Source organism: Schistocerca cancellata, chromosome 4 (assembly GCF_023864275.1).
Source record: "Schistocerca cancellata isolate TAMUIC-IGC-003103 chromosome 4, iqSchCanc2.1, whole genome shotgun sequence".
Classification (NCBI taxonomy): Eukaryota; Metazoa; Arthropoda; class Insecta; order Orthoptera; family Acrididae; genus Schistocerca; species Schistocerca cancellata.
The window spans coordinates 173953762-173977994 of record NC_064629.1 but is presented as its reverse complement, the minus strand read 5'-3'; the positions used below and the strand labels follow the sequence as shown (position 1 = coordinate 173977994).

The 24233-nt window shown below is 38.2% G+C and overlaps 1 protein-coding gene across 1 annotated transcript in view; it reads left to right on the top strand.

Moving 5' to 3' along the window:
• Positions 1 to 3198: 3198 nt before the first annotated feature.
• Positions 3199 to 24233, top strand: part of LOC126184821 (uncharacterized protein C9orf85 homolog) — a 34500-nt gene continuing 13465 nt past the window's right edge. The window contains exons 1-2 of the mRNA XM_049927399.1: positions 3199 to 3312; positions 16345 to 16490. The gene's annotated coding sequence lies outside the window, so the exon portion shown is untranslated. The remainder of the gene's footprint in view (positions 3313 to 16344; positions 16491 to 24233) is intronic.

Below are 24233 nucleotides of genomic sequence, written 5' to 3'. Positions count from 1 at the left end.
ATATGGAATGTAGTAAAAAAGGAAATAGGCCCAAGCAAAAATGTTAGAAATCCAGATGACTTTGTTTTAAAAGATGATCAAGGTGTGCTAGTCAGAAATCTTACTTTAGCAAATTACATTAATGACTACTTCATAAATAGTCCAATCAATCTGAGTAAAATTGTTCTAAGATTAGTAGAACATCAATCCCAGAAGAACAAAGTGTTAATTCATTATTGATACCTCCCACGAACAAATTGGAAGTTAATCGAATAATAAAAACAATGAAGAATAAAATGTCCTCAGGGATTGACGAGATACCTTGCTCAGTCATGATGAGATGTGCTAGTGTCATATCAGACCCACTCTCACACATCATAAACATATCATTTTCAGAAGGTGTCTTTCCACAACGATTAAAAATTGCAAAAGTAAAACCATTGTATAAAAAGGGCAATATACATGTAGTGGGAAACTATAGACCAACAGCTTTATTATCGATATTTTCAAAAGTAATAGAGACAGTCATGAAAAACAGAATTACAAATTACCTCGAGAAATTCAATCTATTGTCTGTAAACCAACACGGCTTTCGCAAAGGAATGAGTACAGAGTCAGCCATCACCCAATTCACTGAAAATATTGCAACGGGGCTAGATAAGAACAACAGTACAATAGGAATAAATTTGGACCTCTCAAAGGCATTTGATACTGTCCAACATGATATCCTGCTAGACAAATTAGAATATGTCGGTATACGAGGAGTAGCCAAAAAGTGGTTTCAGTCATATCTCCATAATAGGAAACAGGTAGTAGAAATTGCAACAACAAACAGTAAAAATCAAAGTATTGTTTACAGATCGGATATTCAGACTGTGCCAATTGGGGTACCACAGGGGAGTGTTCTAGGACCTCTCCTATTTCTTCTTTACATAAATGATATCAAGATTCGAGTAAATGGTACTCACATAACCCTGTTTGCGGATGACACAAACATTGTAGTAACTGAAACTTCCTGGCAGATTAAAACTGTGTGCCCAACCGAGACTCGAACTGGGGACCTTTGCCTTTCGCGGGCAAGTGCTCTACCATCTGAGCTACCAAAGCACGACTCACGCCCAGTACTCACAGCTTTACTTCTGCCAGTATCTCGTCTCCTACCTTCCAAACTTTACAGAAGCTCTCCTGCGAACCTTGCAGAGCTAGCACTCCTGAAAGAAAGGATATAGCGGAGACATGGCTTAGCCACAGCCTGGGGGATGTTTCGGGGTTATTGTAGTAACTGACATAAACCGGGTATTGCCAACATCTACAACCAGAGTTATAGAATATTTGCAAAATTGGTTTGAAGTGAACAAATTAACCATAAATATATCTAAAACTAATTATATCCATTACAGGAAAGCAAAGTCACACTCTGATCTAGATCTCAGAATACAAAATAAAAAAAATTGTGAGAGTTGCTACCACAGAATTCTTAGGTGTACATATGGACGAAAATTTAGACTGGAAATCCCATATCCTGTATCTCTCATATAAGTTAAGCTCTGCTTGCTTTGCTTTACGTATTATTAGCTTTGTATGTAGTAGGGAATGTAACAGAGCTGTTTACTTTGCTTATATACATTCTGCTATTACCTATGGCCTCACCTTCTGGGGTCATAGTAAGAAAAATCTCAAAACCATCTTCACTCTACAAAAACGAGCTGTTAGAATTATTACCAACAGTTCAAGGCTAACTCCTTCAAAGCAATTATTTAAACAGCTGAATATTCTACTCCTACCGTGCCTCTATATACAGAAAAGTGTAATTAATGTAAAAAGAAATATTAACAATTTCCAATCCAACTCGGATCTACATACTTACAACACAAGAAAGTGCTGTGACATTCATATAAAAAGAGTTAACAAGGCTTTGGCGCAGAAACAAACAAACATACAAGGAAGCAGATTGTATAACAAACTACCAGTAAAGATAAAAGAAATAAAAAAAATTGTCTTCATTTAAAGAAGCAGTATTCAAATTTTTAATGACCAACTGCTATTATAGTGTAAAAGAATACCTGGAATAGCTTCATACTAAACAATTCTATTTATGTACTCTGTGCCAATAGTAATTTTTATCTGACTGTTGCTATGATCTAAATAAATAATATGTACAAAAGTACTAGAATTGTATGTGTTATATCTAAATATCAACTGTGTATTCCATGTAAAAAGTCTTTCTCATACATCAATGTATATAATCAAAGTTGTACATGCTATTTCAATGTGGTCTGCTGTTATGTAGTCTACTATGCACATCTGTATTTTGTATATATTGTATTTTTTGACGAAATCCATGCAATGTACATTGTCTCTGGATGAATAAACTACTACTACTACTACTACTACTACTACTACTATTTCGAACTGGAGAAATTTGTGGAAATGAAGGCTAAAGGTTCACAGATAAAAAAGAATAGTTGTCTTGATAATGTAGATTCGCTGCTCAAAAACGCTCTCGGCTTGCTTAAGCCACAAATCTGGGCTCGTCGTCCAGAACGGCGACAACTTTACTTGGCTGAGGTTCCTGTCTTGTGCTGTTGTGGGTAAATTCCCAGCGGTCAGTGCAAGAGTGCTGCGTAGTTGCGGGAGACATGTGGACCTTCTTACTTAATTGTGAAGTCGAAGTTAACGTTATCTATTGTACCAGTTCAGATAATGTTTACTGTTTGTGGGGTCACAACTATAAGACTTTATGAGTAGCTAGGAATGTGAGAGGTAATCCAAACTGAAATCCCCTGATTCAGAAAACACATGTTTGTTTTACATATAAAAGCACCTCCTACAACGAACTATTTACACGAGCAGAGCATAAGATCAAACAAGTGTATTTAGATATCGTGTCCTCTTTGTCTCGCAGATCGATAACCGCCGTGGCTGCAGAACAGTTACTAAATAAAACCGATTCTTCGTTCCATTTTTACTTTAGTGTGAAAAATACAGTAAGGTTATTAAACATTGTGAATTTACATGTAACATTTAAGATAAAGTATCTATAGAGAGCGAGATGTATCTCGTAGTTGATCTGTTGGTAAATTGATTCTGTCCGAAACTTCTTTCAGTTTCCTTTACAGTTCTTGTCTTTGTCCCCTCTGTTATAATAATACTAAATGAAAAATTCATTTAATAAAGACGGTGTCACGAAATGTGGGGAAAGGTATATTTTTCTTTTCAGATTGTTCAGTGATGCTTCTTTGGATTCCCTGTCAACATACCAAAGATGAAATGTCAACGACAGTGTAAATTGTTTAGGCTGGGTTGTGTGTATAGTTCAATTATTGTGGTGTGGTAAGTATTTCTTTATTTGCTTCCTTAAACGGAACAGAAATTCTTGTGATGTCCGATTTTCTAGTAACTGCATGCATCACACTGTTGTAAAACAACGTGCTATTGTTTGTAAGCTACCTAAACGGAAAGGAAAAGAGAAATCTGCCGATGTTTCATGGACAGACGCCAGGCACTAAGTAATGGGGAGTTTTGGAAAATTTGCGGCATCAAATCAAGTGGGGCGAAGAAATAAAACGTTAATGAGCTGAAAACGTGACTTACATTGTGTATATGGCTGTAATTGCTTCAAGTTGGTGGTATTGATTTTATTTCTTTTACTTTGTTGTGCAAGTGAGATGCCATTATTCGGTGAGCGAGTACTGTAATTTCCTGCATTCTGCTTATGAGTATCGGTTTAGCCAATTTGCGTAGGAACTCCTAGTAAGCAGAGATTACTAATAACGAAAATTAAATACGTGTAGTCTTGCGTGTTTTCATTAGTGTTGACTTGCAGTGAGACTTGAACAGTTTTAATTTTCGCATTGTTTTCAGTGTAGTAAATGTTGCATCTCGCGCTGCTGATAACTTTGGAAATTTGGTACAAACATTAATGCAAACCTACATCTTTTACCAGATGTTGGCCTTGTGCCGAGGCATAATAGTGTATCGTGTGGAGTCGTACAAGTACAAACAAATAGAACAGAATGCAGAAACTTTGTATTTTGCTTCCAAATTATTTTCTGACATATATCGTAGGTAGTGCTGACATACTACCCTCAACTTCTCCCCCCACCCCCCTGTTCGCCCATAAATCTTAGGCGTGGTGACAGACTGATCTGTAACGTAGCGCTTGGCTTAGGCACAAAGGTGATGATAAAGTTGGGAGTTGACCGAAGTCAACGAATATGTTCGTGATAACAATTTAATCTGTGCCGCGACATGTTTAAACTCACTTTTCGTCATAAAAACTACTGCTGTAATGTAGAGCGAGAAAACTAATATATATTATTATGGACAAGTATTATGCGAGCACTTTGATGCTCCCGCTAGTATTTCGATGCTTATTATTCATATATCGTACCTAAACCACGGAAGATGGAGAGGGATGACCACTACGTAACTTTTACTCTACTTTGGTTGCGATTGGGCGAAGTAAACAAGATAACAAGAATTCTATAATTCTTGTAATGGCTTGAAGTTACACCTATTGGATTTTAATGGGCGTTATTTCTGGTTTAATTGCAGGTGGCTACACAGCTATCATGAGTAAGATGCCTGGAAAATTCAGAGAATTATTCTGTTGCTCCCCATTTGTATGTAACTTTAAAAGATTTTTTTTTGTTATTGTTGACTGCTTCTTGTCAATTCTGAAGCATTTGGTGGAACTGATGAGCCTCCCTGTTCCGTTGTTTCACCTACTCCTATTACCATAAGGAATAAGATGTCACTGTTTTTTTTTAAGGTACTTGATATATATATATATATATATATATATATATATATATATATATATATATATATATATATATATATATATATATTAAATGGACTTCACTTACTTTTGCTTTTCCTGTAGAGTAGTGTGTAATGCTCCATTCATTAGTGATTTCTGTTCTGTGAGCAAGTCCTTGTTGCTTGCAGCTTCCTTATTTGGGTGTTTGTCAACGGGCGCTGATAACCTCGCTGTTGTGCGCCCTAAAACACTAATCATCATCTTGGGTGTTTGTAACACTATCCATTGAGCATATTTATCAGTATCTGAGTCCCCTTCCATCCAAGTTTTCTCTTTCCCCTTGCATGCCCTTCTAAAACTGTTTCAATAATACCTCAGTATACAGTATGTAATAAATCAAATTTCTTGTTTGACATTCACCAATGTCTAGTAATTGCCATTCATCCCCATCCTCCTCAGCATCTCTTTGTTTGTCTAGCCATTTAATTTTTTCTGTTCTCTGCCATGACAACATTTCAGAAGCTCCCAGCCTCTTCCTGCACTCCCTCATTGTGTTTCATGTTTTAGTGCTGTACAGTGCATTAGGCCTACTTGATTAATATGTAACTTTTAGGATATGCAGCATTCCACTTCATGATATGTTCTGAGACATTTAAGACCCAAGCTGAGTCTTCATAATTGTACTTTACATTTGTGTTTCTATATAAAGTGATAATTTTCCAGTCCTTTTATAATTGGCGGAAAAGGGGGGCAGATTGGTTCAGTAATGGATGGAAAGATTTTTTAACTGAATTTTACCTAATTTTCCCACCCCCCACCACCATGGACCTTGCCGTTGGTGCAGTGGCGTGCGTGTCTCAGTGATACAGGTAGCTGTACCAAAGGTGCAACCACACTGGAGGGCTATCTGTGGAGGGGCTAGACAAACACGTAGTTCTTCCTGAAGAGGGGCAGCACCCTTTTCAGCTGTTGCAAGTGCGACAGTGGATGATCTGGCCTTGTAAGATGAACCATAGTGTTCTTGCGGTGCTGGTACTGTGAATGACTGAAAGCAAAGGGAAACTACAACACTAATTTTTCCTGAGGGCATGCAGCTTTACTGTGTGGTTAAATAATGATGGCATCCTCTTGAGTAAAATATTGTTCCCCATTCAGATCTCCAAGCAGGGACTTCTCATGAGGATGTCGTCATCAGTAGAAACAAAACAGGCATTCTCCATAAGAAAATAGAAATACAGGTGAGCTACTATGAACGGCAGAGTGAACACATTCTCGGAGCCAAGAGAGATGTGAAGCCCACAGGTACCACAGTAGTACAAATTTATATGCCAACTAATTCTGCAGGTGAGGAAGAGATTGAATGAATTTTCTCATTTTGAGAGAACTGAAGGGCCATCTGTTTCATTGTCATAAACCATTCACCAGCCAAGATCACATAAAGTAACGTTTTTATTTAAGACAATTGGTTTCATCACACTATACTGTCATCTTTGGGTTGTAAGAAGGTGCATATACATGGAATATGTCTCAAAATTAAGATGTAACATTTGATGTAAAAGTTTTAGATTGGTTTTATAAAAAACTGGGAGTGGGCCTGTACATTTACATACCTTAAAATCTTTTGTTGTTAAACATGTTTTATTTTACACTGACCTCGTGCACAAGACATCAAGTGGATAGAAATAGGACATTATAAAAGGTTTGTCATCACTAAAATATTTAAAAACATAAAGCATCTTGTGCAGTAGGCTATGTCCATAAATATATTGCTCACAGTTCCTTGTTGCATCACACAAACACAGCACATAATAGCACAACTGTTTACATATGCTGGACATCTTCTAAACTGTGTGAATGGGTTGACAGAAGCGTCCGATCCCACGCGTCGGCTTTGACCCTTGACGTAAGGGTGTTGTGTGTGACGTCATGACGGCGCGGAGTTTGGTTTGAGTGTGGCTGTCTCCAGTTCTGTTTTATCTTATTTTATTTACTTTTCTGATCTGTTCGTTCTATCTCGTGAGATTTTTTTTAAAATTTAAAAACACTTATTACTTATTTTAATTGTCTGTTTCCTCCAATTTCTGTTTTAGTTTATTATATTTATCTTTCTGATCTGTTTGTTCTATCCCGTGAGATTTTTTTTTTTGAGAAAGACAAAAAACACTAATCGGCTACTGAAGCATCTTTATCTTTTATGGGTTGCAGGGGTTACGACCCTTGGGGAGGTGGGTGGGTATTCATGCATGGCTGTCTTCACTTACACGTTGTAGCTACGCAAGGCGTCTAAATTTATTTATATTTAGTTTTCCCCCACCCAAAACACCCCATTTCCCGCGCTTGTCCCGTTAGTGTCATTAGGCTTCTTGTGGAAAGTGTGTGTTTTTGTTTCCGCCATATTTGTGACGTCATGGGTCAAAGCAGACGGGCGGGATCGGACGCTTCCGTATTTCCGTGTGAATCTACTTTAAATGGTGTGTAAGGTACTAAATTAACTACTTGAGTGAGTGGTCTTTAAGAATAGTAAAGAGTACAAAATTGTACTTTACGAACAACTGAAACACATTTAATTCTGACAGTCGCCTTTACATATTCTTATTATTACATGCCTAATAGGAAAATTACAGTATTTACTCTGCAATAGTTTACAACATTGTTGTTGTGGCACTTACCCGCCGCAAACTCGACAGGCACACAAGCGCACCACTTCAGGGAGTAGGGAGGCCCCAGAGAACCCGCACCCCAGACAACAAAAGAGTAAAACTTAGAGTGCCAACCCTCAGCAGACACCAACATACCGTAAAGCTCACAGAACCTATCCCAAGCATTTCGTACCAATATGCAACTGCAGCAGCCTTTGTAAAGCATTTTAACTTTCTAAATTAGCCTTGTAGGTACATTTTTCTTTGTTAGGTATTCCTGTATGGACTTCCATGGAACACTATCAAACACTTTTGTGAGATCTATGTCTGCCTTTCTTCCATTGCTTTTCCAGCTGCATTCTAAGTGTAGATATGAAATATATAGTTGCGCAGGGTTCCCTGAATCTGTACTGCTCTTTCTGTAGTTGTGGTTCTGATATTTACCTTAGTCTTTATCAAGTATTTCCTCAAATATTTTCCAAGCATGAGACAGTGGGGTGATTCCTCTATAATTGCTCCATTTCTTTCAGCTTCCTTCATTGAAGAGGTGCTACCTTTCCATTTTTCCAATCAACTGTAATATTGAATGTGATACTCGTTGAAGCTACAGTATTCTTAGTAGATCAGCTGCTTTGATCATGTCTCCACCAACTTAATAAAATTGATAGTGAAATATGCCATTGTTAAACTACTCTATAAGATAGGTGATAGGAGAAATGCCAATAATTGCTGACCTGTTTCAGTGCTGACATTTTCCAAAATTTTTGAGGTGGTGATGTATACTTGATTAATATCCCACCAGAGCAACAGTAACAATCACAGTTTGGATTTCAGAAGAGTTCCTTTTCTGAGAATACCATTTACACACACACTCCAAATTTTACAATTATTTAGTAACAAAATAGTGCCAGTTGTTATTTTCTGTGACCTGTCTAAGGTATTTAACTGTATGAATCACATTATGCTCCTAGATAGATAAACTGAGGTTTATGAAATTGATGGTATAGCCAACCAGTGGGCGGGGGGGGGGGGGGGGGGGGGGGGGGAGAATGTCACGTGTAACCAAAAGAATGCAGGAAGTTGTACTTAGTGATTCAATCAATGTAATCAGGTGAGATTCTTCTGACTGGTGACAAGTCACACATGGGGTTCCTAAAGGCTCTATCTTGGTCCACCATTGTTCCTCATGTGTAAATAATTGTGTGTATAATATACAACTATCAGAATTAGTTTCTTTTGCAGATGACACTAATACTATAATCAATCCAAGCATATATACTATGCAACCATGATGTTATTGCACTTGGCCTCCTGCAGCCAATATCAGAAACATGGGGGCATTATGTTAAACAAGTACAGATGAGTAAGGAAAGTGCATCACATTGTCAGTGATTTAAAGACAGTTGTGCATATATTGTCAAGTGGTTCAGCTTGTCCAAGTTCTCTCTCCCAGGTGCAATAACATTGTGGTCAAGTAATACAACAGTGGGAGAAATGGTAAAAAAAATTCTTAACAGTGTCATTGACTGATTTTCTGTGAATGGTGTCTCTCCTTCAGTTTTATAAGAGACAACATATTCAGTTCTGCACATCTAGAGGTACTACACCAGTGATAAGTGTAACATATGGAGAAGGAATAATAAATAGGGTGAAAACTTCAAAATTTTCATATGTCTGTATTGATAAAAATTTAAATTGGAAAAGGCACATTTTGAAACTCCTAAAATTTTTTAGTTAAACCATATTTGCACTTAGAATCATTGGAAATCTCAGGGAGAGAGAAGTCAGTTCCATTTAGTGATGTCATATGGATTAATTTTTCTGTGGTAACTCATCTTTAAGAAGGGTAGTCTTCATTGCTGTAAAAAGTACAGTAAGAATAATATGTAGTGCCCACCCATGCTCATCTTGTAGACATCTGTTTCAGAAGTTGGGCATTTCGAATACTGCTTCATAGTGTATTTAGTCTCTCATGTAGTTCGTTGTAAGTAATCTACTGCAGTTCAAACGGAATGTTGATATACCGGGTGATCAAAAAGTCAGTATAAATTTGAAAACTGAATAAATCATGGAATAAGGCAGATAGAGAGGTACAAATTGACACACGTGCTTGGAATGACATGAGGTTTTATTAGAACCAAAAAAAAAAAAATACAAAAGTTAAAAAAATGTCCGACAGATGGTGCTTCATTTGATCAGAATAGCAATGATTAGCATAACAAACTAAGACAAAGCAAAGATGATGTTCTTTACAGGAAATGCTCAATATGTCCACCATCATTGCTCAACAATATCTGTAGTTGAGGAATAATGTTGTTAACAGCACTGTAAAGCATGTCCGGAGTTATGGTGAGGCATTGGCGTCGGATGTTGTCTTTCAGCATCCCTAGAGATGTCGGTCGATCACGATACACTTGCAACTTCAGGTAACCCCAAAGCCAATAATCACACGGGCTGAGGTCTGGGGACCTGGGAGGCCAAGCATGACGAAAGTGGCGGCTGAGCACACAATCATCACCAAACGAAGTGCGCAAGAGATCTTTCACGCATCTAGCAATATGGGGTGGAGCACCATCCTAATAAAACCCCATGTCATTCCAAGCATGTATGTCAATTTTTACCTCTCTATCTACATTAGTCCGTGGTTTATTAAGTTTTCAAATTTATACTGACTTTTCGATCACACGGTACATAATTACAATGGCAAAATAAAAAAAAAATGACATTTATTACTCTACATCATTAAGGTTGTTTTTAGCACAAAAGGGGTACACAATGCTGCAACGAAAATTTTTGATCACTTACCCAGTGATGTTAAATGTCTTGACAGACAGCAAACTAAAGTTTGAGAACAAACTGAAAAAAATTTTCCTTTGCAACTCCTTAGATCTTCCATAGAAGAATTTCTGTTTAAGAAACACCTTATAACTGTTCAGCATGTTGCCATATTTACAAATTAATTTGCTATGTGAATGGAAAATGGCTTGTTCCACATCATTGTGATTCATTGTCCAAATGATCCATGGAACATGTAACTAACTCTTGTTTTGTTGATATTTCTTTGGGCATGCTGTTAAAGGCCCTTTTCTACTTTCTTCCATATTGGTGGACACTCTTGATCAGGCTCACCACTACCGTACTATTTGGGGGTCGACAAAAGCGTCCGATCCCACGTGTCGGCTTTGACCCGTGACGTAAGGGTGTTGTCGTGTGTGACGTCATGACGGCGCGGAGTTTGGTTTGAGTGTGGCTGTCTCCAGTTCTGTTTTATCTTATTTTGTTTACTTTTCTGATCTGTTCGTTCTATCTCGTGAGATTTTTTTTTAAATTTAAAAACGCTTATTACTTATTTTAATAATCTGTTTCCTCCTATTTCTGTTTTAGTTTATTATATTTATCTTTCTGATCTGTTCGTTCTATCCCGTGAGATTTTTTTTAAAAAAAGACAAAAAACACTAATCAGCTACTGAAGCATCTTTATCTTCTATGGGTTGCAGGGGTTACGACCCCTGGGGAGGTGGGTGGGTATTCATGCATGGCTGTCTTCACTTACACGTTGTAGCTACGCAAGGCGTCTAAATTTGTTTATATTTAGTTTGCCCCCCACCCCAAAACACCCCATTTCCCGCGCTTGTCCCGTTAGTGTCATTAGGCTTCTTGTGGAAAGTGTGTGTGTTTGTTTTTGTTTCCGCCATATTTGTGACGTCATGGGTCAAAGCAGACAGGCGGGATCGGACGCTTCCGTATTTCCCTATTTGGTACAGTAGCTTAGAATTATCTTTGTTGTACTGTTCAGGTATATCTGTGAAACCTATTTAGTATACCTACATTTATATTCTGCAAATCACTCTGAAGTGTATAGCAGAGGCTATTTCCTATTGTATCACATGTAAGTGTTTCTTTTCAGTCCAGTCACATATGGAGTACGAGTAGAATAATTGCTTAAATACCTGTGTGCTTGCTGCGATTAGTTAATCTTGTATTCATGGTGCCTATGGGAGCAATATGTAGGATGTTGTAGTATATTTCTAGATTCCTCACTTAATGCTGGTGCTTGAAACCTAGTAAGCAGGGTTGTTGGTGTTTATCTTAAAATGTGTGCCATTTTAGGTTTTTCGGTATCTCCATGACACACTCCCATGGCTCAAACAAACGAATGACCATACTTGCTGCCTTTCTTTGTATACAGGGTGAAGTGAAATTCGCGCACTCGAGCTTTGCAGCACGACTCCTCACATGCCAGCGATAAAAAAATGTCTGTCACAAGATTTTGTCCAGCGAGAACATCCGGCAGAAAAAGGATGTTAAAGAGTGGCAATCTGGCAACACTGTAACCACATGTATAGTAACTAGCTCTGTCAACATGTTGTAGTTGTGCTGTACAGTTGGTGCAGTGGATAGAGTTTTTGGTTAGCATGCAGGAGGCTGAGGATTTGATCCTGGGTTCAAGCATATGTTTTTTATTTGGTAAATGTAGTCCAAGTGGTACAGTATCTGACATCTTAATCATCAATAGTGATAGCAGCGGGTCCTCTGGAAAACATTTGCACTTACATACAACAATTGTAGAAATGGAACAGTGGTCAGCTTTGAAAGATGCCCTTTCCACGTCATGGGCTCGAATTTATTCGCACCACTTCCTCCACTAGAAGCAAAACTTCTTTTCTTAGTACCCTCCTTTAATGTTAACATAGATTAGTACCAACTATTATTCTTGCCTCGTTCAGGTCCACTACATTTCGTTAGGGCCTTACGTTATCAGTAGGACTAGCAACGTGCTTTGCGAATAACGTCCAAACTCTGTTACTATTTGTATGTGTTATCACCATGGTTTGATTAATTGTTTCAACTGGCTATTTCTTATTTGTCTAACCACGTATTTGTTATGTTCAGCATTACAAAATGTTGTAAATTTAGGGTACATGTGACATAAGAAATGGTGTATATTACAGTATCAAATGTCAGGATGAAATTAGCAAATAAAAAAAAATAAAAAAAAATGCACCCCAACCCAGGATAGAACCCTCGACCTCCTGCATGGTAACCCAAAACTCTATCCACTGTGCAGCAAGATTAAAATGTCCTGTCAGATGTAGTTACCATATGTGTTGTTACAGTGTTGCCAGATTGTCACTCTGTAATGTCCTTTTTCTGCCAGATATACTCACCAGATGAAATTTGGGAACAGACATTTTTTTATCGCATGCATGTGAGGAGTTGTGCTGCGAAGCCCGAGTGTGCGATTTTTGCTGCATCCTGTATAGTGTATGTAGTCCTATTTGGAATGGGTTCCACATGCTTGAGTAATATTCTAAGAGTTGCACAATTGTTTTGCAATCAATCTTCTTTGTAGCCTGATTAAGTGTTTCCAGTATCTACAGATGAACTGAAGTCTGTCACCTTCTTTACCTGTGACTGAGTGTATATGATCATTCTCTTTAATATATCTACAGAGTGTATCTGCGTGTGAACTTCATGGCAAGTTATGATGGATGCTGTTCCTTGCACAAAATTCATCAGTAAAGCTTATTGTCATCGCTTGGATATTATGTTCCTTGCACAAAATTCATCAGTAAAGCTTATTGTCATCGCTTGGATATTATGGTATATCCACTACTCATTTCCTGGACTGAATTGGAAGTGCCATGTTTGCTGTACTCTAATCATCCCATGGGATTATACAAGCAATGCTGATGCTTCACTTTAGGCATGTTACTGAATGTTAAATGGCATGAAGTTTATTGACAGTTGTGAATATGAACCACCTCCAGCTGTATAATGGAATGACAACAATGAAAATTTGTGCCGAATTGTGACTCAAACCTGTATTTCTCACTTTATGCAAGCAGTTGTCTTTACTGCTTTGGCTATCTGAGCATGACTCAAGGCCAGATCCAAACTTCCATATGTCATCATTCATGTGCCACACCTGTACTTTTACATCCCATTAATGTTATTCCCGTACGGGGGAGACATCTTATTTGTAAGTCACAGGCCCAGTATGACTTTTAAATGGTTTATCATGTACCACATGAACTCCAATTGCCTTGGAAGTGCTATTGGATCTGATACAAAATTTTCAGTACACTTCTTTGACCTGGATTCTGACATAGGCCATGCACTGGTACAAAATTTTATTAAATAAACACTTTTTGAAGTGATGCAAATTTCAACAAAGTACCTAGCTTGAAAAATTTATATTACATACTCGCATACTGTGCTTCATATTTTATTGTGAATTCTGTTGGCTTTGTTGACAAATCACATTAATATAGTAGTGTCCAATCCTTAAATAACATACAGTTTCATTGTCATATATTTTTAAAATGGCAGCTGGGAGGTAGGAGGGGCAGTGCTGACACTTAGTCCCTGATCACCAAGTTCTATAGCATGCCCAGATCTAAATTTGAAACCTCTCCACTATATCTGAAAAAGTGAGATTATTAAATATGTGCTGTAACGTTTACATTCTCCAACTTAACACCACACCATTACCAAAACTGCTCACATGTATGTAACTATCATTCAGTTCAGTGGTAAAGTCAGATAAAAAGACTGTTACCAGTGTACAAATTAAATTTTTCTCTCCACTTCCTCATGTAAGTACCATCCGAAGGAACATTTGCATGTGTTCCAGTTTCATGGTACTGTTGGATCTTTTTTATGGTTGTACATGTTTATACTTTGTTGCCTACCCACAACCAATCTGTTACTTTCCAATCTAATATAGACCTTCAGCTATGAAACAGGTCTGTGTGTTACGGCAAGCTTATTCTAAGAAAGTAGTGAAAAAATATTGAAACTAACCTATCATCATCCACTCTAATCAAAAATACTCTGTGAAGAATATTGAATAGTTTCGATTCGCAAAATACATAATCTCTTTTCTCACCTCCCACTAATTACATGGAATTATTAGGTCAAGACAAATGTTCAGTACGAGTGATTGGCATTGGCCAGTGATATAATGTTAATGGTTACCGTCACATCACCTTTTGGTGAATATAGTCACAGTTTTGTTGTTGGCAAAGACAATAAACTGGTTGTGGTGATACAATGATCTGCAGCTTAGCCTGAGGTATAGGCTAGGTTGGAAGATAGCAGTTTGGTTGTGAGTTGACGAAGCCAACGAAGGTGATACTAAAAAAAAACTTGGTTTCTCTTGACAGACTCACTGGTCACAGCACAATTCACATTGAACATTCCTCTGTATCCAAATTATCGTCCCATCGTCTATGAAACTGATTTGCTGTTTAACTATACACTGGTCAGCCAGAACATTATGACCACCTGCCTAATAGCCGATAAGTCCACCTTTGGCATGGATAACAGCTGTGGCACATCATGACATGGCAGCAGAGAGGCCTTGGTAGGTCGCTGGAGGGAATTTGTACGTGGTCTGCAACCAGTGTACGATACTCCTTGGCCGTCATGGTGCCTTGCACGAACTCCACTGGACACTGGATGCCCATGTGAATGTTCCCCAGACCATAATGGAGCTGCCTCCAGCTTGTCTCTGTCTCGCAGTACAGGTGTCGAGGAGCTGTTTTCCTGGAAGAGGACAGATTCTCACCCTCGCATGGGCATGATGAAGAAGGTATCCAGATTTATCAGACCATGTAATGCTCTGTCTCTGCACCAACATCAGCGCCTAGGGTCACGTGCCCATTTCAGTCATAGATGCCAATGTCATGGCATTATCATGGCACATTCACAGGTCTTTGTCTGCAGAGGCCCATTGTTAGGAGTGTTCAGTGTTCACACACATTTGTACTTTGCTCAGCATTGAGGTCTGATGTTAGTTCTAACGTTTGTCCTGTTGTTTTACCAGTATGCCCAGCCTACAACGCCGACATCTGTAATAAAGGGTAGCTGCCCAACTCCACGATGTCAGTATGTGGTTTCACCTTTGTTTTGCCACATGTTGAACACACTTGCCCCAGCATGTCTTGAACACCCAACAAGTCGTGCAGTTTCGAAAATGCTCGTGCGGAGCATGTGGGCCTTCACAATCTACCCTCAGTCAAAGTTAGGTAGATCAGGAGCCTTTCCCATTCTGCACACGGAAGCACTCTCACTGATACTACATACACTGTGCGTGTGTGTGACTAGCAGTCATTCCCTGCCAGGTGACTCTGCTATCGCCTGGACGGGTTAATATCGACGGTAGGTTGGTGGTCATAATGTTTGGCTGATCAGTGTATATCGTATGGGGTGAGTGGCGGGCACTGCCCCTATAGTAAACTTTGACTTCTTATGATAGTGATTTTTATCAATATTTTGCAATATTTACGTTTCATCTGGTTGCTAAATTCTTTTATTCAACTATCACAATTTATTTGTCGTATATATATGCACCTTATAGATGAAATAAGCATTATTTCTGCATTACTCCAGTAAGTGACACTATTGATTTAGACCATATAATTTATTCTATTCTCAGTTTTACACATTGCTTAAAATTGTGTTCACAGTGGCAGTTAACTCTTTGATCCTCACAGTTGTGAAGTTAATATCTTCAGTAGCAGTAAATGTCTTTGCATCACAATCTGTCTCCAAAAACTGGTTTGGTACACTACATTTTAACTGAAATTGATTTTATAGCTGAATCTTTGATTATAAAATGAGTTGCTTCATTTAATTTTAATAAGCACCACCAAACCATTACAGTAACATTGCAAAACAAATACCAATGTGAGATGGATATAAAAGACTTACCAGAGGAGATTTTTAAGCTTTGGAAAGAAGCTTATATTATAACATGAGACTGGGTTCTGTAGAATCAATTTTTTTATCCATATTCTTCACATTGAGTCTTGTCAGTGTCCTTTTCTTTCCTCTTACAAAAATGTCATAATAGCAAATAAAAGGCATGGGTAACAAAAAGGACAGTAACAAGTGGTAGGTACACATTCAAACTTTTGTCTACATTATTGCAGTTAATATTACTTTATGTTTCAGATTATACTGGCAGCCCTCATATTTTGATCGTGTTGATCACTGTAGTAGTGGTGAAGTATATCAGCTGGAAAGCAAGTTTCTAATGTGTGCATAGCTGCCAACATAGCATCTGTCTGGAGCTATCTCATCAAGGTTTTTGTGTGAAGGTAAACATTATTGTTGGACATTTATTCAGGAATTCTAAAGTTAGTTTTAGAATTTTATTGAAAAGCTGTGTGGGAATGTACATTATCATTGTGTGTATAGATGTGAGGAATGTCAATGGGAAATATAAAGAGATGTGGCTGAAAAATCATGATTATTCTTCCTCTGTGCTGTCTCCATGCTCTTCAGAAATGCCATCCTGTTCCCAGGGATCTTTAGACTTTCTTGTGAGCATGTGCTTCCAAGCCTAGGACCCTGATCCACTGTAGGATTTCTTTTTTTCCATTGCTGCAATCCTAGTCTCAGACTTACAATTTAATCCTAGATCATGAAAGAAACAGATTGATCATCCTTACGGCAGAACAGGCAAATAGTTTTTTACACTGGACAGCAGATGTCACAGGCAATGCTATGATGCTCGTTGACTTACACATGCCATGGAATTGGCAGTTCTGTTTCTTCAGTGAAATGTGTGAGGGTAGGTAGGTTTGCTACTGATTAGCAGAAGGCCAGAGCGCTAGACACCATGTGTGTTTGCCCCACAGCTGACTGCAGCTGGAGGTCATACACTGATTAATTCCTGTAATTTTATAAATGAAACAAATGAAAAGTAACCTTTGTAAACATTCCTCATGACTTAGAGTTTGAATACAAACTGTACTGTCATAAAAGCTTTGTGATAAATTGTCGGGTTTATGCAGTCGCATAGTTAAAAATTCATTGCCCTCCATGGTCTCTTTCCTGCAGCTTGTTTGATATAGATGACGCGGGTACAAAAAATCTCCACATGCATATATAGCACTAGGAAGCATTCAAATTCTTGCCAGTGTCACTGAATTTTATCAATTAGTTTACTGACAAATGTTGCAAGAATGCAACTATAAACAAACAATTGTGAACTGTCGGAAGCTTTTTGTTTTAGAGAGGGAAGTCTTATAGAAAATTCAACTACCGCTGTCTCAGTGATTTGTTTCCTGCTTTGCTCTTTACAGTTTCCAATAAGATTATGGTGATTGTCTGTAGTTCCTGATTATCAGACAGTAGCAACAATATGAATAAATGTATCCAAATGTAAGAAATCACCTGTGAGCTCCAGTGATACACAATAGTTGTGGATGGCACAAGTAGACAAGCAGCTACTACTCTTTCATTTACTGTTATTCTTAAATCTGACTACTCTGGCTTGACATTAAAATGAACATGTACAATAAAACACACAGATTTCACTGCAGCAAATAAAAACTTAACTGGTGGATAACGGGTGTAGAAAGTTCATTACAACCACTGATCAAGTAAATGATTTGATCAGAGTTCCTGTTACATATTTGGGCTTCTTTTGTGAGTATTTCTGTAGGCATTCGTAACCAGAACCCCAACCATATTTTGCATCTGATTACAGTTAGTTGTAAGTGAATGTCATTTCACCTATGCACTGAACAACTATATATTCAAGAATGTTATTAAAAAAAAAAATTGTGAGACTGTAAAAATCTCCAAAATGCTGTCAGCACATCTACCACTGCCACAAACAGTACTGTTTTGCTCAGATTTAAATGGTACAAAGTGATGAAGGAAAGACAAATCAATTAGTGTAACAGATTTTTTAATTCATCATTCAGCACAGTATAAATAAACTACATATTTTTAGTAGCTTAAGTTTTGGGAGAGTTTTACAAAACTTATCTTCGAATATAGTTCTGCAACTATAACATAATTTGCCTTTAGCATGGTGATTTAAAATATAAAATCTACCTGCTCTACATTCCTCATAATCCATACAGTGAAAATTTTCAGTTATGGATTTCATGTAAGGATCCTAAACGTACGAAACAGGACCAGTCTGCATGGAACGACATTTCAATAACATTGCTGAACTAAATGGTTGGAGCGCTGAGCCCAGCTGAAGAGTCACAGAGGGACCAGAAATGTTAGGGATTACCATGTTTCCAAAGATCTCCAACAGCTGAGGTTCATTGTCTTCCTTTTGCAACTCTCAGTTGTTCATTAACAGCATCGTATCAGTATCCTCTTCACAGTTCGAAATGTCACTAGGTTTCATTAGTGAATTAATAGTGCTGTTTCAGAACAAGCACCATAGTGTTCTTGCTGTGGGGTTCCAGTTGTTGCAGCCTTTCTTATGGCCACTGAAAGTAAATATTCTAGGGCATCTTGAGTCAGTCTGCTAGTCAGTAAAAACTTAATGCTAACAATTTGTTCCTCTACAGAAATAGAACAATAACATTAACAGTCCTTGTAATACATGGCAATTTGTGATTTTACCTGTCTGTTTGTCAGTTTTATGTACAGTACGTAAAATTTCTTTTGCAGTGGAAAATGTTGTCCTACTATTCAAAATGTCAAACAGTTGTTCATAAATTCTATAAGACAAGCTGTGTTTGCAGCTGTATCACTCTGCAATTCTGTAGTTGCTGTACAAGTTCTGACAGTTGCAGCAGTAGAATGGCTGAGGACCTCAACTGCTGTTTTTACATTCATTATAGGGAATGAATCAGGTTCTAAATGAGTGTTGTTTCAACAACATTCTACTTTTTTTGTGCTCCTTGTCAAATCGTATGTCATCCTAACATCTTCAAATCACAGATAACTTGCAAATTTCAATACGTTTATATGTGTGTTCTGCTGCTGCTGCTGCTGCTTGCTGTGTAGATCTATCCAATTACAATAGGTCAGAAAAAATGTGATAGATACAGGGTGAGCAATGTGAGATATACAGGGTGTATACAAACCGGGACAACCGGGAGATCCGGGAAAAACCTGGGAATTTTTTCATCTGGGAGAAAACCCGGAAAAACCTGGGATATTTTGAGAATTCCGGGAATTATTCATTGTTTTAGTTTTCAGTTAAATTTTTGTAGTTTTGACTGGTAAGAACTGATACTCTAACAAAGGATATTACTGTATCCCGCTACTGCAATATAATACTCAAACAATAAAACATAAACGAGAGAAAAAACGAAAATAAGGAAATGCGCCATATACAACAACGACACACAGTGCTCATGCAAGCATCTGCCAATTGAAAATGTGTCAAAGCTTTAGGAACACTATGCAGTGCTTCATAACAAGTTGCCTCCAATGAGTGTGAAGTCGCAATGTTTACATTCGATTTGTTTTAGCAGTTACGCGTGGGCTCATGCGCATGCACAGTTGAGTCACGTTTGAGTAGTAGATTCTCCCACTTCTGGCAATAGGAATGTGGCTGTTGGCTGTGCAAGCAGTCGCAGCAAGCAGCTAGATGCTACCGGGAAAAGGGAGCGCCAAATTCATATTCTTGAGGGGAAAAAAAACTTGTTTCACAAAGCACCTAGCATCCAGCGCACGTTTGTTTATTGATTATTCATATGATTTTGAAACACTTCCCTGTTGGTTTTTGAAGATTTTTGAACACATTTTAAGTTGATTTCAGAATGAGCCGTAAGTTGACTTTTGAATGCATGCATAGTGTGCGCGATATCTCTGTCAGGAGAATCCTCATCCCATCTAGAAATATACTTTCCGCAGACAAAAGGGGACGGGACTATACGAGCTGAGGGAGTAAAGCAGAACGGATGAGTGCCAATCGCTGTCTGATTATTTGGTTGATTGGGTTTGCAAATGATCAGCATTGTTATAATTACTAGCAAAATCCACAGATTCAGACTACCAGAATGGAAATAAACGACTGACAGGAATAACAGGTGAGAAAGATTACGTATTATCTTCTTGGTGTATCCAAGAAAATGAAATTTTGACAGAAAATTTTTGGCCAGGTCGCTACACTAGTAAGGACCAATAGTACAGTCCCCGGCTAGCAGCCGCTTCAGTTATGTTGTGGAAGTAACACACAAAATTAACCGGAAAATATTCACTGGATAACTAAACCTGTGATTCTGGCAGGGTTAGTGAAGTTAATCGTCAAACAAATTTTGACAGTGACAGCAATAGCTACAGAATTGGTGATGACAAGATTGTTTGTTAGAATGAGGAAGGAGAAGAAATGGGGACATCACACAAATTATGGAAGAATAAGACGATTCCAAATTTATATAAAAATTTCGTAATACTACTTTTCGATCTCATGCTTGAGAAGCTGGTGCATATGAATGAAATGTGAAATTATTTCTTAACATAGAGCTTTTTGCTTGTAGTAGGCTTAATAGGCATTTGATATTGATACTTACTGGATTATATTCTGTCGTGTTATAAAAATGGCCATTTGTGCCAAAACAGTCTCGTTTATTTGGTGTGTTACAAAATTGCTGCCATATTAGAAAGGCCTGTTTTGTTTTATCTAGCAGACAGTGACAAAATAGACGTAATCGATCAAGAAACCACACCAGTCTTGGGTATTATTTGTATTAACAGCTTTTTCAGTATTAGATAACGACATTTCGATTTTTCATGTAACAAAATGTTTGACGACCTTTGATGACGTAATAGATTCTTTTGCAGAAAAGAAAGCATGCCATGTAAAGCTGTAGCGAGATTGGAGAAAAAAAAAATGCTTGGAGCTAAGAATTGAAGAAATGCATAATTTCTTGCTTATCTCTTGTCTTTATTGGTTTTATGTAGCCTATATTTAATTTTATGTCACACAAAACAGTAATTTATTAACTAATAGGCAATAAAGAGTTCAGATTTTCTGAAGAGTTCTTGTTCTCTAGATTACAGATAGTCCCATCCGCTAGAGATTTTTGCGAGATTTTTTTAAAAGAGGGGCAGGCTGTCAAACCGGCCGACTGGGAGCAGGAGAGGCACCAAAGTACATTTCAATTTCCACTCTCCTGAATATAGTTTGGACGTGCGGTAGAAAAATGCTTGATGAATAGGCGTGGCACTGCACTTTTGCATACTTATGACCAAATAATATGTCTTACTTTTCCTCGAATACATATGTTTTCTGTTTCAGACTTTTCGGAGAAATGTGCGCTGCAAGATGAACATATTTTGAAAATTCGATTTTTTTTAGTATCGACCCGGTTTGCAAATGTAGATCCGAGGCTGATGCGCAGAGCAGTCTGAGCTATAGTGAATAGTCTCCACGTGACCCGTGTTTACATTTAGTGATTTTGCTGTTTCCCCTTTGTTTACTCTCACGTCAAATGAAAACAAAACGTATATCTGTGGCTGGGAGCTATCAAGTGAATTAAAACACATTCACATAATTATGAAGGCTGAAATATGTCATTAGTTTCAGATTTTATTTTATTTTCACCTTTCTGGCAGTCAAGCATTAATCGCCTTGCAGAACAATGAAGTTATTTTTGTCTGTTTGCTAAAGAAATTTGACTTTTGTTAACCTTTTCCGCAGAGGCAGTCAATGTATTTGAAACGAAATGTTTAATTCCACAGTACTGGCTAGTTTCAACTGTTCGCTGCATTTCAAGTGCACGTTTTCATTTTCTAGCATGTATGGCATTATGCCATAATAAAGTACCAAACATGATATAATACAGTACTGGTGCTTCAAGAAAATTTACAACCCAAAAACCACACTGAAAAGCTTAATATCAGGCCGAGGTCTACTTCATTGGGAATCTGGACATACAAATGTGTCCTGTATGCACTTAAAATGTGCACATTTTAATATGGTTCACGAAATTCCGATGCTCTTGCTGTATCCTCTGATGTCTTGTTTCTTTTATGACATAATGTGTGAACTTTCAATGTTTTACACGTACGTACATAGGGGCTTCCTACGTTATGAGAGCATACATGTTGCTGCATGTCAAAGATATTTCCAAAGCGTGTCTTTTTCCCTGAGTTTCATTTTCTAAAGTGCTGGGAAATTGTACTCCCGTGTATAAAACCATAACCATTCAAAGGATTGATAAAGGAAAATTAACTGTCACTCGGGAGAAAGTGTATTTTTAACCGGGAAATCCGGGGGAAAAATCCGGAATTTTTTTCCTTGTCCACGTATACACCCTGGATATAACACCCCTTTTACTTCATAAACGATTCCAGATATTGAAACAAGGTTTTCTGCAATTGATAGTGTGTTGAGGTGCACATAATTTTTTGTAGGGATGATGTTCTGAAGTCTGGTATCAGTCGAACTACTGAAACAAATATGGTTGTTTGAGCCCATTGACTTAATGGTTTGTTAAAAATTATGTTCCAAAAAATAATTTTTATTAATGAAAAATCCTATAATGGATGACATTACATATAGGCATATAAAGCCAGCTTTTAGAACTCAAAATAATGAGTTACAAAATTTTAGAGATCACCAATAATAAAATCCCAAGTATACATGTGCACTGGACTTTGACTAAAATATTTTGAAACATGAAGTAATTTTGTAGTTTCTGTGTAGCTATAAAGTCTAACCATGTACTTCACAGTGGTTTCCTGTGAACATAAATCTTGGAGGAGCTGGCTGGAGCACAGTGGATGTATTGATATCGTAGCACTGACGAAATGTCGTCTCTTTCAGTCTCTAATGAAGTAACATCACATTTACCATCACTTTCTGAGCTGCTACATTCAGTATCAAACTCAGGATCACTGAAATCATCGCGTTTTGGAAGCATTGCCTAAACAACGATACAGGAAAGTGTTTGAAATCATGTATTTTGTTGTCAAGTATCCAAAGCTGCACACAGTAAAGACAATATCTAGTGGAAACCGCCTCAACCAAAACATGACAGCCAGGCTACAAATGTAGTACCAGGTGCTCTATAGTGGCCGAACACTTACCTATCAATGCTGAAATGGATACAAGTGAGGTTTTATTGTTTTTGAAGATCTTTCCTTGAGTTGCCCGAGTATACTTGGGATTTTAAGTTTCTGTTAAAATAATAAATATGAAATAACTCAGTGTTTTAAGTTAAGGTGTTAAGTGGAACCATATACTTTTCGCCTCCTGCAAAAGAATTGGAGAAATGTACTAAAATAGAAAAGCAGTGTAGCTTGAGTTGATACGGTGGTGGAAACGCCACAAGCCAAGCAGTGCTCTCATGGCAAGCTCCATTGCTATATGCAGCAAGACAGCGTTGGGCTACTAAGATAAAACCTCTTTCTTTTTATTTGGAACTACAGCATATGCTTGCTTCCAGCTCATCGGATGGGGCTTAGGAAAACTATTGCAGTCCCGCTCACCCTCTATCTATTGAGCGAGGACACCTTCCTGGGTGGGTTTTCCTCCACCCACTATGCATTGTCGTTTTCTGTGCCGACGAGGACCATGGAATTCTTTGCACCTCACATCCAGCATGGTAGACAGTCCATTGTGGTGGGGCCGCCATGTACTCTTTTGGTTGTAGCCTCCTGACTACACAGGGATCGCTCTGCTGATGGCTACGCCGTTAACTCCCCACGTATGCCAAGGAGGAGATGCCCGTCACCCTAGGGCATGGACTCCCGGCAATGGCCATCATGCCAGGTGGCCTTTGCTGCGGCTGGGTGGCGCCTGTGGAGAGGAACCCTGATTGGATGGAGTGGGTGGCATCAGGGCGGATGACGCGCAACACGACATCACTTGCTGGTGATCAAACGCCAGCAGTCTCTAAGCGTTCCAAGTCTCGGTACAATGCAAGGAAGTAAGATCCTAAATCGTTCCCCTCACTGGCCACACCATGGGAGGAACGCCAGGCTAAGAATGGCAGTGAGCCTTATTTGCCCCGGTACCTCGTATGTACGAGAGCTGATGGGGACTCCATCTCGACGAAGCCTCAGTTTTTAGTAGAGTATTTAGAGGACAAGTTATCATCACGGCTCGTAAGAGCTGAAATATGGTCCAG